Here is a 15,346-nt window from a genome sequence, read left to right as displayed (position 1 = left end):
AAAGAGTCTTCCTCTGGCAGTAGAGGAGAGTGGATGCAGAGGCCCACAGCCAGACTTGCAGAATGAGAGTCTAAACTGGAGGTCTCCATTGGTTCCCTCCCCTCGGAGCTCAGGAAATCACTCGGAAACGGCGGCAGAAGGATTGTAGGAGTCAGAGGGGATGGAGGACGCCAGGAGAACATGGCCTACTGAAGCAACTAAGCAGGGTGCATATGGGCTCACAGAGACTGAAGCGGCAAGCACAGGGCCTGCAGGGGTCTGCGCCAGGTCCTCTGCATATATGTTGAGGCTGTTAGCTTGGTGTTTTTGTGGGACTCCTAACTGTGGGAGTGGGTGTGTCTCTGACTCTTTGCCACTCTTGGGACCCTCCCTCCTGGTGGGCTGCCCTGCCCAGCTTCGGTATGAGGGCTTTCGCCTTGTCTTAGTGGTTGTCTCTCAGAAGCCTGCTCTTTTCAGTGGGAGATGGAGGGGTGGGCCTGGGGAAGAGGGGAGGTGGGGGGAGTAGCTAGAGAGAGTTGGGGAGGGGAAAATGTGCTAGGATGTACTGTATGAGAGATGCATCTTTTCAATAATGATAATGAAGAGCTGGAATCAAAACTCAAAAAGGAAAAGAAATCACCATTAGCTCTTGGGTTCTTCCTACACACACCAGGAGAGCCGACAACAGAGGCAAGCAACCCCAACTGAGCATGAAACCTGTCTTGTCTCACAGACACTCAGGGAAATGAGTCCAGCTGAGTCATGCCGCTCAGTGTCTTCCCCATCTACCAGGGTTAAGAGGAGCTCCTCCCGGATGCATTAAAGGCATCAGGCCTGTGTGAGGAGACCACGTTCTTGCACATATTTACCTCCCTTCTTTCCTGGCCTCTAATTGTCCTTCCGTCTGGAGGAGTCTTCTTCTCTGCTCATTTAGGCTTTGTTCTCTGCTTGTAAAAAAGGGCCTAGCTACCTGTGCCTACTAGGCTAAATCATGCTTGCTTTTTTCAGGGCTCTACGTTTTCAACTGGCTTATTTCATTGGAGGTTTTCTAAATCTCTTCTCAAAATAAAGGAATAGACCAGTATTTTATTTGCCATTGTGTTCTAATAGCTGTATGCTAGTTGCTTCTAAGAATATTTTGTTTAGTTTTCATGACTGACCAGATAGGGAGAAAATTCTTTGGAAAAAAAAGGAATTCAACATATACAGGAAGCAAATGACATTTCCAAGGTCATTTGGCAAGTTAGTGACGCAGCCACAAATGATGTTGTGTGCAGAACTCCCATGCCACACAGCGCCATCTCCCTCTGCTGACCTGTTCTTCCCACTCTCCCACACTATGGAAACTGACTTACCACATGTGCTGTACAGATTTTTTTTCCCATTTTTCTTCTTCCACTCAAAAGAGACTTAATGATGCCATGAGTACTTACCCCACTACAAATACTTCCTATCTTGCTTCCTGTCAGCTTACTCAGGACGAGGCCAGGCTATTTCCTTTCCCTCTATGGATTCTGGAACAGACCGTTCTAGGAAGTTGTCATTTGTGCTATCCAAGTCCCTGGCCACCCTGAAATTGCTCCTCTGAGGCACTGGGCCATCCTGGAGCTGGATCACTGAAGTCCAACCCCCCACCTCTGCCCTAATTTCTTCCTAAGTTTCACATCAGCCTGCTCCTGATCAACATTCACAGCCTAGCAAGCCCCTCAGCCAGGGGCCCTGTGGTACATGCTACTCTCTTGACATTTCTGTCTGTGCATGGTACTGTCACTGCTCTGCAGATACCGGACTCTCAGTCTTCTGCTCATGATTATAACAAGGGAGGGCTAGAGTAAATGACCTACAAGATAGCAATGTAGGCAAAGGACCAAAGAAAAGCTATCAGAAATACTTTCTTGATGCTTCTCCCTGCCTTTGTGAAACAGCTTTTCTGTAAGATTAGCCTCAGAGATCTCAACAACAGCCTTTCATTCTGTATGGATTAGCATTTTCAAAGTTCGTTGACGTACTAGTTTCTCACAACTCTGTGAAGGAGCCAAGAGAGAATGCTTGCTGTCCACTGGACTGCTGGGGAAACAGAAGCTCCAAACAGTTCAACAGCATGCAGACTCACAGAAAACATCATGAGCTAAGCTGAGAGCTTGCATCTAGATGCTCACAAGCTGCCAAGTTTTCTAACTCGCTCGTTTATTTTGTGGGTTTTGAACAGTGATACTGGGGTATATTTATAGGTCTTGGCTGGCTTCATCTGCCACTTCCTGCACCTGCCCATTGACCAAATTGGCTAATGGAACTGTTTTCATGACTTTCCTCCACCCCAATGCTGCAAGCTATCCTAATGCCTTTTCCTTAAGATAATTTGTCCTGTTGGAAATCATAGTTTGTGTTTCCTGGCCCAGGGTCACTGACTTCTCTTGGCTAAGTCATGGTACCATCATCATAAAAAAGTCAAGATGGCAGCAGATGAGGCACAGAGCCCTCTTCTAGAGGATAAACACATTCATGAAGCAACTGGCCCTTGGACATTCTGATTCGTTTTTTAGAAAAAAAAGCCTTCATGGAATAAGTTCCATAACTTGCTAGCAAATGACTGACACCCCTGAGCTTAAGAGGGCACTAGCAGGGAGCAGTGTGCTGGGATCCAGAAGACAGGTTTTGCAGCCTCAGTCTGGGGTGTGGGTGCTGGCTGTATCCTTTCCTGGCTGTGTGATCTTTGGGGAGAATCCCATATTTAAACAAATAATAACAAAGTTGTTTATATGGCTAAACCATTCAATCAGTCCGTACTCAAAAGAACATAAAAGGATAAAAACGTAAATGCTCCATATTTCAATTCATCTCTTATCACATACAATCCCATTATCATTCCCAGCATGCCCTTCTGGTGGGTTAGGAGTGTAGACATGAGTGTATATTCTAAACACACATACAGCATCTTGCTACAGAAACTTTTTTGAGCCTTGATTTTCTCTCACTCAAGAGTGTGTGTCTCAGTGAGAGGCTTTTAAGAAGACAGCAGAGTGCTTGTCTTTGCTTAGCTGCTGCTACACGGTTTTTCCATTTTAATAAACAGACATGAGGTAAATGATTTTTGTAGAATTCCTGATGCAAGAAATAGACACAGCTACAGTTCTTACAGAACTACCAAATGCTTCCCACCCAAGGAAAAGATTATATCATGCACGCTCCTGTTTGAAAGTTTGGGAAACGTATTTCACCTGCCTTGGTTTCCCCACACTGCCCTTGCATAAGATGGCAACAGTGTAAGTACTTAGCAAGGACTTTCTGATCGGTAATCTTATAAAATAATCCAGATTTATCCCCTGTGCTCAATCTAAACAGAACCCAAGATGCACATCCTTGCAGCACAGTCTAAAAATACCTCGGTGCCTGCATTGTCCATTTCCCCCTATTGTAACCTTTTCTTAATAAGCCTAGCAGCTGAGGGTCCATGTGAGTCTAACGGCTTGCAGCTTCCTTAGCGGACCAGGTAATGGACCATCTCCCCTTACTGCTAAAACGAGCAGAGGCGTTAACAAGATATAACTCTTGTTATTCAAGGAAAAGAATATCTCTAGTGGTGCATGATGGGTGGGAAGATGGCTGGAGCCCAGAAGTCTGAGACCAACCTGGGCAACATATTAAGACTTTATCTCAAAACAAAAGAAAACAAAACAAATGTGGGTGGAGGAGCTAAGGACAGATCCAATAATTAGCAGTAAATTATTAAATTAGTTTGGTTCTGAGAACTCAACACTAAATGTTTTATGTATTCTACCATATTTAATAATATCTGACCTGCAGATGATATGAAGAGGATTGTGGGTATGGAAGTGAAATGAGAAAAGTCAATGGGTGTGTGTGAGTATGGTCAGAACACATATACATGTGTGAAAGTTTCATAACAAAACCCCTTATTACATATAATTAATATATACTCATTAAAATAAAATTTAAAAAGGGAATGCAATCAAATGCAAGTGTTTTGGAAGCTCTGAAATACTGTGGAAATGTGAATTACTGTTAGAAAACACAGCAAATAGAGTTTTCTATAAATGTAGCCAATGTGATTTCCTTATCTTACAGACTTTTACCATATGTATGGTCTGCTCATGACACTTGGCTCATAGCTGTTGCATGTAACACCACCTTTCAAAGTCACTCGTCTAATAATTGGATGCCCCACCCCATTACTTCAGACCATCCCCTGTATAAATCCTGGATTCTCTAGAATCTTTTAGATTTAAAATATTAATTATGTTCTGTTGTGTGATTACATGTTCTGAACTTAGACTTGTACAATTATAATCACATCTTTTTTTTTTTTCCGAGACAGGGCTTCTCTGTGTAGTTTTGGTGCCTGTCCTAGATCTCGCTCTGTAGACCAGGCTGGCCTTGAACTCACAGAGATTCCCCCTGGCTCTGCCTCCAGAGTACTGGGATTAAAGGCGTGAGCCACCACCAACCGACTAATCACATCTTAAATGTCCAAATCCTTCATTGATCTCTGCACTTAGCAGGCTCACAATCAGGAGCTGCTTACTGACTGAAGATGTTAGGAATGATGGTTTGTAGAGGGCCAACAGAGAAAACCAGAAGCCATCCTCAGGGCTGAGAGGACCCTGCCTGACTCTGCAGGCCTACATGTCTCTCCTCACATGTGCCAGTTCAGACTAACATGTTCTTTTGTCCCTACCCGTCCACACAAGAAAACATGCCTAATGTAAATCTTCCCCAGATGACTGAAATTTGCACAAGGACCAAACTTCAAGCTGAGAATAATTGCTAATGCGGCATCTGTAGGCTCCAGAGGGCACATAAAAGACTTTCCTAGAGCTCTGGAAATTCAGTAGATATCTAGCACTGGTCTAGAAATGTATCTCTAACAAAGTGATTGTTTCTGCTCTCAGTGACTCTAACCCAAGCCTTGTCCTTTTGAACAAGCACCTCAAGCCCTCAAAGTGTTTGAAAAACTGGAAATACAGGATTTCTACACACACACACACACACACACACACACACACACACACACACACACACACAGGAAAGGTAAAACCAAGTCAGCCTGTTACCCAGTTTGTGCTTGTTCCCCTGAGTTTGTGGGCTCCTGCTGCCACCTACTGGATGGATGTGTCTTGCACGTTTAGCTTATTGCTTGGCGAACACTACGACTACCTTCCCCAATCCCTCCCAGTTGTGGGGTAAGCCATGAGAGCTTGGGGGTGGAGTGCTGTCCCGCATGGTCTAGGCCCTGGGTTCTATCCTTCGCACAACAAAACAATAGCATTGGAATTTTGTTGTTTTAAATCTTTCTTTTTTAAATTGTATTTACTGTGAGGCTGGGGTTGTTCACAGCCTGTATGAGTAGGTCAGAGGTGAACCTGCCTAGTTAGTTCTGTCCTTCCACCTTGTGGGTTCTGGGGATCCAACTTACGTCAAGTTTGATAGCAAGCACCTTTATTCACCAAGCCATCTCAAACTTTAATTGTTTCTTCTAAAACACACACATCTGCAGAGATCCCACACTAGAGAAATAACACTTTGCAACATTCACGCACATGTTAAGACACTCTCTCTCTCTCTCTCTCTCTCACACACACACACACACACACACACACACACACACACACACACACACAAGCTGTAGTATGTCAGTAAATTCAGCAAGAATTTGCTGAGTAGCTAGTGGTAAGGGAGGGAGGGAGTGCTGGGCTATTAGCAGTTGCCAGACTGATAAAAATGTCTACAGAAGACCAACATCCATAAGTGATTGATAAGATTCCTTATAGATCTTAAGATTTATAACCAGCAATCACATCTCTACTTTTCAATCTTCTCTTTACAAATATTTAACATTTAAAACACACAATCACAATTACATAAAAACAAGAGGTTCATATAGCTCAGAAAGTTTTCTCAGCCTCTAAGGCAGGTCAATACGTTTCCTCTCACAAGTTAGTGAGAAGACAGAGACAGCTCTATGAAATGGTGGTCCAGGAAGTAAGCATAAACAGGCACCATGGGGACTCAAATGAAAAGGCAATTCTAGTTCCTTCATTAGAGAAGGAGAGAAAGGCTGCACAGAGCCTGACGGTAAACTTACCACACAAGGAAGACACAAGCTGAAATGCAAGGCAAAGGCCTAGAGGCTGGAGGAAGGCTCTGGGGACTGCGGGGGCACAGCTCACTCTGGCTTCGCAGAGAAATGGACCTTCATACGTTAGGCTGAGTATGTGAGACTTAAGGGCTAGCCAAGAATCCAGGTGTGTGTGTGTGTGTGTGTGTGTGTGTGTGTGTGTGTGTGTGTGAGAGAGAGAGAGAGAGAGAGAGAGAGAGAGAGAGAGAGAGAGAGAGAGAGAGAGAGAGCCCGAGCTCATGCATGTGTCCATGCACATGGCATTGAAGGAGGCCAGAAAAAGAGTGGGATTGCCCTGGAGCTGGAGCTACAGGCAGTTTGAACAGCCTGATGTGGGTGCTGGAAACCAAAGTTTCACATTCTGCAAGAGCAGTAAGTGCTCTTAGTCACTGAGCCATTTCTCCAACCCCTTCGAAAGTATTGATTTTTTTTTGCTGTGGAAAACTTTAGCTCAGAACTCAACACTATTTGCCAGACCTTCACATTTTTGCTGCTAGGACTGTGGTTTAAGGTTGTTTGTTTGCTTGCTTTTTTGTAGACAGTGTCTTAGATACCTCAGGCTGGCCTTGAACTCTTGATCCTCTTGCCTCCACCTACTGGGTACTGGGATTAACAGTGTGCACCACCACATCTGGCTTTGGTTGAGTATTTCAAAGAAAATCCCAAAACTCATTTCTCCTGCCTATTTTTCAGTATTACCTTTAACTGGTAAATGAATTAATTTTACTATATAATAATATACATGAACTTGCCATGTTAACCATACAGTTTAATAGTATTACTTAACACTCACTGTGCTGTGTAATGGACCACTATATATTTTCACAACTTTTCATCATCCCGACCAGAAACCATCCCTCTGCTCCTTGTGTCCTGGGAACCTCTAATCTACCCTCTGTTTTCATGAATTTGCTAGTCTAGGATAATGGCAATGACTTTCCTGGTGAGGTGGACATGGTCAGGTGAGTCCAAGATCTGAGAAACTACTTTGAGACTGAAGGGATTGAATCAGGGCTCAAGGGCATCTGGGAGCTTGTGCTATGCCAGACCTCAGAATGTGCTGTTCCAGTGACCTCAACAAACCCACAGTTATTACACAGCACCCACCTCACAACTTAGTCACTTGTTTAAGGCCAAGGAACCTGGAGTATGACATGGTACTGAAAAACAGGACTTAATGTCATGAAAGAGACACTGAACTCCACTGTAGACGTTCTGGATCAGAGACCACAAAGGAGTCTTAACATAGTCAGGCAGGACCTTACGTTAGTGAAGAGATTATTAACTCAAACTTGGATTTGAATCTAATGAATTTCTTTCAGTGCATGGGGAAATTCCTGTTGTGGGCATTTGGTTTAAGAATAAGAAATTAAGAACAGGAAGACACTGGCACAGGCCTGGGTAAATGCAGTGTTCAGGAGTTAGTTTTGTATCATTAATTCTGTGATTGAGTCATTGGATCAAACACCCTGCAAGGAAGGAGATGTTTAGATAGAGCGAGTGGCATGACAGCTTAGTCAACATTCATATAAATGACTTGGAAGAGAGTGCACGGGGAAACTGCCAAGTTTGCAGATGGCATTCAGCATTTCCAGGGATTAAAATGCCAAGCTGATTAGGGGTAAACTGAACGAAGATGTGCACGTGGGCAGAAAAGTGGCAGAGGAGTTCTAATGTGACTAAGTGTAAGAAAACACATTTGGGGGAAATAAATCTCAGAATATTATTAACCATTTGTTCAACCACAACCTGGTATAAAAGCCCAAATGGCAGAAAACTATTCCCTCAAGATAGTCCTGAGAGGTGTCACAGCAATAACACAAAGAGTGAGAGAAATGAGAAGGAAAAGGTCACCAGCAGCAAGGGTACTAGGAGGTCCACACAGAGGGCTGCCCCACTCCATGCTGTGCAAGCTGCAGTACTTAGTGATGCAGTGTGTCGTGTCTTGTAGTCTACACCAACAACACTATAAAGGTGGAAATGGTAAAGAGAAAAACAGAACCCAGTGCAGCAGCTCTGGTTTTAGGAAACTACAGTAGCAATCTTTCCTCAAACTGAAGGTCTGAGTGTGGAGGAGGGAGAAAGAACACTGGATGCTAGATCACTCCCCACAACCTAAATTCACCCTCACAGTTAGTGCTTCCTATGACAAAGTCACCCCAATGTTATTGATTTTTATGGGGAAACAAGTCTCAAATGAATTCACTGACTTGCTTAAAATTAGAAGTTAGTGGGTGTCATATGCTATCAAAGTCCAATGCTCTTTTGATGATCATGTTTAGAGGTTGGACATCTCTGTCCAACAGGCTGTGCACTACTCATTATTTTATCCCCAATGCCTGTTCTACTGCTTGGCATAAAGCAGACACTCAGGAAATGTTTACAAGGCTATTGAATTGGCTGTAGCTCAATATCTGGATATTAATACCAGAGAGGGCAACCAGGCTCAACCTGACAGAGTCCTGAGCTTAAAGACCACTGAGGGTACACACTTAGTCCTGTTTTTCCCTGAGTTTATTAAATTCCTTCAAGTGCTCTTCAAAAGAGCTTCAAGCCTGAGCTGGCAGATGAGACCCCTTTAGAAAAACAGCAACCCCAAAGCTCTGAAAATAATGAATTTCCAAGTCAGCACCCAGTTGTGACTTCAGCTGCAAACAAATCAGTTTCTCTGCAGATTTTCTGAAGACATCTATTTTGGGGAATAATTAAATGATGCAGTATTACAAGATAACAAGATTATCAAAATTAGGGGAAAAATTCTATAACTCAGGAGAACATGTGATGGGAAGATTGGATACATTTGTTTGTAATTATAGTGGAGCTACAGAACAGAATGCTTTGGAGTCATGGGACAGATTCTCTTTCCATGACTGGCTTATATAATTAAATCAGGCTGCTTTGATATTGAAGAAAAGTAGGCCCGTTATCAAGTTTGCTTTGGGAAAAGATCAGGCAAATATAATTTTCAAAAGATAGGGATGTATTTCATGTAAGATAAACAGGGCTGTTGGCATTGAGAAAGCTCCAGGTTTACCTCCTATGGAGGGTCACAAATAATGCCAACAGTCATTGCCACTGTCAGTCATATTTCTATCCTTCAACAGCAATCTAGACACAAATGCGCTCCACAATGACACACAACCACTCCATTTCAAACTTGGGCCTGGCTAGGTGAATTAGGCAAAGGCATCCTTTTCTATGGGTGCTTGTACAGGACACACTTCTATACTGGGGCACTTGGCTTGGAAAGCAGAGTGGGAGGCTATATTCCAGTTACCACTTGTATAGTGAAAAGCCTGCATAAGCATACCTAACAGTCTCTGCCTACCATGTAGTTACTCACCTATCACTTCCCGGTTGCCACCACGGTGCCCGTCCTCTGCAAACTCTTCATCCTTTAAGGTCCCTATCCCTTCTTCCTACAGTCATTTCTTTTTTCTTTGCAAGCCTAATATGAGAAGCTGGAGAGATGACCCTGTGGCTGAGAACAGGCTGATCTTACAGAAAACCCAGGTTCAGTTCCCAACACCCACATGGCAGCTTGCAACCGTCTGTAATTCCAGTTCCAGGTGATCCAACACCTTCTTCTGATCTCTTCTGGCACAGCATGCACATGGTCCACAAACATACATTCAGGCCAAACATCCATATGCATAAAATAAAAATAAATCTTTTTATTTAAAGAAAGCCTAGTATGAAACCCATCAACTTGTCATTTTGAGTAGACACAGACTAGTGTTATTAGCTAAATTTCCTCCTTTCCACTGTATCATAAACTTCATGGGGTATCTTACACTTCCTATTGTTCAGCAACTCACCCTCACTCACTTCTACTTTACGTGAAGCATACCTGTGACAGATAATTTCATGTGTCAACTTGAGTAGGGCACTAGGTGCCCAGCTATTTGTTTAAACAGTATTTCTTAGCATGTGAAAGTGGTTTGGGATCAGGTTAACATTTGAATCAGTAGACTAAGTAAAGCACATTGCCTTCCCCAATGTGGCCAGCATCATCTAAAGCATGAAACGTCTCTCTCTGCTAGACTGTCCCCAAGCTGCTTCTAAACTCAGGTTGAAACTTATACTATTGGCTCACCTGGGTCTCCAGTTTGCTAACTGCAAATCTGAGGACTTCTTAGTCTTCATACTTGTGTAAGCCAATTCTGTTTCCTACCCTGAGTGTGTGTGTGTGTGTGTGTGTGTGTGTGTGTGTGTGTGTGTGTGTGTGTGAGAGAGAGAGACAGAGAGAGAGAGACAGAGAGAGACAGAGAGACAGAGAGAGAGACAGAGAGACAGAGAGACAGAGACAGAGATAAAGAATATTACAGCAAGGACCTTGCTGTTGTGGTAACTGCTGTATGTATCTCATGCCTAGCTCAAACATATGCAAAACAGAAACATTTACAAAGAACATTTACTTCAACATATGACAGGGCAAAGCTCCATCTTAATTGTTTTTTTTTTTTTTTTTTTTGCTTTGTTTTGTTTTTTTGGTGGGGTGGAGGTTGGCTCTTGGGAACAAACCTGGGCCTTGTGTGTGTTAAGTTAGCACTCCACATATGAAGGGTTTTGTGCTATTCCCGGTACAAATCCACATAGCAGTTATTGAAGGGCTTGCATACTTTATTCTCATTATAACAAGAACACAATCTCCTCTCATCTTTTTAAGAGCAAATTTTGCTTAGGGGCTTTTGACTTATTATTTATGAGGAACAGGCCTGCAGAAAGGAAATGTCTGACTAGTTCAAGAGCAACAATAGATCTAAGTCTAATAGCACACACCTGTCATCCCAGCACCAGGAGGCAGAGGCCAGGAGACCACAAATCTGAAGACAGTGAAAACTAAACAGCAAGACTCTGTCTCAAAACAAACAAACAAACAAACAAACAGGCAGGATGTTGCTCATCTTGCCCTGTGTAGATCCCCACCCCAGGGGGAAAAGTCTAACAGAAGCTGGCCATGTTCCCCTTCCAACCCTAATGCTACCTCTTTATGTAAGAATGCTAATTCTCCCCCAAACCACCCACCAAAGTTGAACAGAGAACCTAAATAAAATAATAGGATGGGTAAACTGAGCCCTGACTCCTGTTCCAGTGCTTGTTAGATCAGGACCAGAAAAGGCTGAGCATCACAGAGTGCATCGAGGCTGGTTCTTGGGCTGCTGAATCACCAGAGCATGATTCACAGAGTAAACTGCGAGCATCAGGGCGCTCTTCCCATGCTTCCCTCTCATTAGCAGAGGAGGCTCCAGCCTCCTTTCTCAGTCCAAGTGTAAGCTGCAGTGGATGGCACTGTCAGCCCACTCACTAGCATAGCTCAGCAAAAACATCCTCATATCTCAAGGCAAAAACGCTTGGAGTTTTCAAATCCCAGTGCAGGTGGCACATTCCATTCCACAATTTTCCAGCTGGCTCCACTTCAGGGGGAGATGCTGTTCATCAGAATAGGTCCTCACAACTGCTTCTGGCAGACTGGAATGAGACCTGGCACTGTCCTAGAAGACACATGCCATTGTTTCCCAGATGCACCTGAGTATAACAACAGGAAAAGGAGAACATGATCTGGGTGCCCTCTTCTCGTTTTCATGGGTGGAGAAACTGAAGCTTAGAGGGGGAAATTGGCCAAGATCACCCCATGTGAATCCTGTGGGAATGCTGGTGTAACGGGAAGCTCATGCCAGCTATTGTTCTGGCTTTCCTCATTCTGGCTTTCCTCTTTGTCAATGTGTCCTTACTTCCAGCCACTACTAATGATCTGAAATAACCCTCACACTCAACAAGCCCTGAAGACTAGTTTTCAAAACCAAACCAACCCTGAAAACATAGTCCCTCTTAGTATCTGGATATATTTATTTGAAGAGGATTATTTAGTACTGTTATAATGAAATATATTCTATAAACCCTTTAAATATGATAATCCTCATTCATTGACTCACTCAATAAAAAACTATTAGATTAGGCACCTATTATTGGCTTAATTGTATGCCAGGCCCTGGGTAAGGGAAAGGAAAAGTCTCACCTATCTCTAACATAAAGAATAAAAATGAACTGATGTTAACAGAAGCAGAGTAGATTACCTACCCAGAACACATGCACTAGAGTATATTAAGCACAATAAAATTAATAATGGATAGTATTTACTATGCAGTTAGCACTGGTTTCAATGTTAAGCTCTTTATTCACCTCACTCAATTTTCCTGTGAGAACGGTTGGGAAGAGAGCACCACCTTCCAACTTACTGCTTCACAATTCTTCAATTCTTCCAATATATGACATTACTTAAAAAGAAAAACTTGTAGCCAGGTATAGTGGCACACACCATCTCTGTTAGTTCAAGGCAGGCCTGGTCTATGTAGTGACTGTACTAAAAATAAATAAATAAAACCAACAATAACATCAACAACTAGAACTTATAAAGGGTATCCATTAAAAGTCTCAGAACTTACTAGTAATTTTCTAAAATATTCATGTTTATGCATGTTTTCCATTTATTTGCTATTTTAGATTAAATAATTGAGCATAACAACTCCTATTAATAGTTGGACATCTATTACTAAGGAAACATGACTTCTGAAATAGTCCATTGTAGCTAGAGTTTTCCTGCCTTGCCCACAGTCAGGACAAATCTTTGTCACCTGCCAGTTCCACAGCTGTCAGACCCAACCAAGTAAACACAGAGACTTATATTGGTTACAAACTGTATGGCCATACAAGGCTTCTTGCTAACTGTTCTTACATCTTAAATTAATCCATTTCCATTAATCTATACTTTGCCACGTGACTCGTGGCTTACTGGCATCTTCACATGCTGTTTGTCATCTTGGTGGCTAGCAGTGTCTCTAACTCAGCCTTCCACTTCCCAGCTTTATTCTCCTCCTTGTCCCGCCTATACTTCCTCCTGCCTGACTACTGGCCAATCAGTGTTTTATTTATTGACCAATCAGAGCAACACATTTGCCATACAGAACATCCCACAGCAGTCCATAGCTTTAAAAAGGTTACTTACGCATGCTAGTAGAGACAGTCAACACCTTTAGGTATGCTCTGATGCATTTCTGACTAATAGGCCACTTTAAAAACTGCTAATCCTCTTTTTTCTCTTACAGTGGCTTTCAATGAAAAAATATCCCAAACTTTAAAGTTTCATTAGTGTATATTAATTGAACAAAGCAGTAGATTCACTATGGCATTTTCACACTTGTATATACCACTATATATTTACACCATAATTTCTTTATCCATTGATGGGCATCTAGGCTGATTTGACTATTGTGAATAGTACACCACTGTGGTGTTTTCAATGAAAATAGCCCCTATAGGCTGACAGGGAGAGGCATTATTAGGAGATGTGGTCTTGTTGGAGGAAGTGTGTCACTGGGGGTGGGCTTTGAGGTTTCAAGTGCTCAAGCCAGGTCCAGTGTCCCTCTCTCTCTCTTCCTGCTGCCTGCTGATCTGAATGTAGAACCCTCAGCTACCTCTCCAGCACCATATCTGCCTGTTCGTCCCCATGCTCCCACCATGATGATAATGGACTAAACCTCTGAACTTGTAAGCCAGCCCCAGTTAACTGTTTTCCTTTATGAGTTGCCATGGTCATAGTGTCTCTTCACAGCAATAGAAAGTCTAACTAAGACTGCCATCAATCTGGATTCACAGGTATCTCTATTATATGACTTAGATTCCTTCAAGCATACTCAGGAATGATATAGCTGAATCATATAGTAGCTGTTTTTAGTTGTCCTACCTAGTGACTTTCACAGTGGCTGATTCACATTACTACCAAGAGAGTTTTGCCCTCTCCTTCCTTGACCCTCACCAAATTCTCATCAGCATGTGTTGTTGTTTAAAAAATTTTTTTCTTTTTCTTTTATTTTTAAGGCAGAGTCTCACTTTGTATCTCAGGCTGGTCTCAAGCCCTCAATCTTCCTACCTTGACCACTGGGGTTCTGAGATTGTAGGTGTGTGCCACCACACCTGGTTTTAAGATCTTTCCTTTGCCAGGCTTATAAACAACTCTCAAACTCTTGAAATTAAACCTTTCACTTTTTTTATAGCTCAGGTATACATACACATGTATACTTTCCTTTTCTAAAAAGAAAGAGCCTCACTAATAGCCCCGAATGGACTGGTGCTCACTATATATACTAGGCTAGACTAGAACCTGTGATCCTTCTGCCTCTGCCTTGGGTACTAGGATTACAGATATATCTCACAATGCCCAGCTGTATAAATACTTTAAATTTTTCTTTATTTTATCAGTCTTATCAGGTAAATATCTCAAACTCATTATGTTCATTTGGGGAGCCATTGCTTAATAGATAAATAGATTCAGTTTCCAAAATGAAAATAGATCAATATGTGATATGGAAAAGGCATCTTAGTGGCATTGGTAAAGTGCTGCAATATGAAAGTGTAATTCTCAGAGTCCTGATAAGCAGGTGTGGCTATGGTTTCATGCAGGATATGCATGTGGCAGAGAAGTAGCAGGGTAGTGGGACAACTGAGTAGGCAGGATGGAGCCAAATCTTAGCTTCTTGGTTTGCTAATGACCAAGAGACATATTTCTGCAGACTAGGCCTGTAAAGCAAATAGTTGGACAGTACTCTCATGAAAGAAGATATCTTCTAAAATATTATTTATTCCCTAGGTTCCAAATTCTGTTCTTTGAAATTTTTCCTAAAACATGCGTGAGGTCAAAAGTAGGTTTGTCCTTTGTATCATCAATCCTTGCATGTGGCTAAGTTCACTTGATGGTCTTAAGGACTCAATGAATTATCTCTAACATTCCCCTGTAGGAAACTTAAAATCAGGTCATTAAACCTACTGCACAATAGTCATAAGAAATGGCCATCAATGGGAGTTATGGGGCTGGGGGTTGCTTTCTGTTCCACTTTCAGACTGGGCTAAAATTCCCCATCATGAAACTTGCTATTTGGTTCCGGACCTAGCTATACAGACTAGTCTACTTTTCCTTACCCATGCCACCCACCATTTGGGAACAGCAAACAGGCCCCTTTGAGACTTCATTTCTTGAGGCTATGCTACTGTTGTCCTCTCAAACAGTCCTGATATGGTGCAGTTCTACAGTCTAAGCCTGAAGCCTCCTCTTCAGAAATGCTAGGCCAAGTTCTCAGACCATAATTAGAATCTAATGAAACTCTCCTGGATGGTCAGGATAGACTTGAATAGGCAGAAAGTATTAGAAGATGGATAAACCTGAGTTCTTATTCA

The 15,346-nt window shown here is 42.5% G+C and overlaps 2 protein-coding genes across 2 annotated transcripts in view; one reads left to right on the top strand and one right to left on the bottom strand.

Annotated features, from left to right (window-relative positions):
* The window catches only part of Syn2 (synapsin II), a 154,008-nt gene that overhangs the window by 52,103 nt on the left and 86,559 nt on the right, over positions 1-15,346 (bottom strand). The gene's annotated exons all lie outside the window — the stretch shown is intronic.
* The window catches only part of Timp4 (TIMP metallopeptidase inhibitor 4), a 35,188-nt gene that overhangs the window by 18,788 nt on the left and 1,054 nt on the right, over positions 1-15,346 (top strand). The window lies entirely within an intron of this gene.

Source organism: Peromyscus californicus, unplaced genomic scaffold, assembly GCF_007827085.1.
Source record: "Peromyscus californicus insignis strain IS unplaced genomic scaffold, ASM782708v3 Scaffold_6__1_contigs__length_162567912, whole genome shotgun sequence".
Classification (NCBI taxonomy): domain Eukaryota; kingdom Metazoa; phylum Chordata; class Mammalia; order Rodentia; family Cricetidae; genus Peromyscus; species Peromyscus californicus.
Note: the sequence above shows the minus strand (reverse complement) of the source record. Positions and strands in the feature narration are given on the sequence as shown.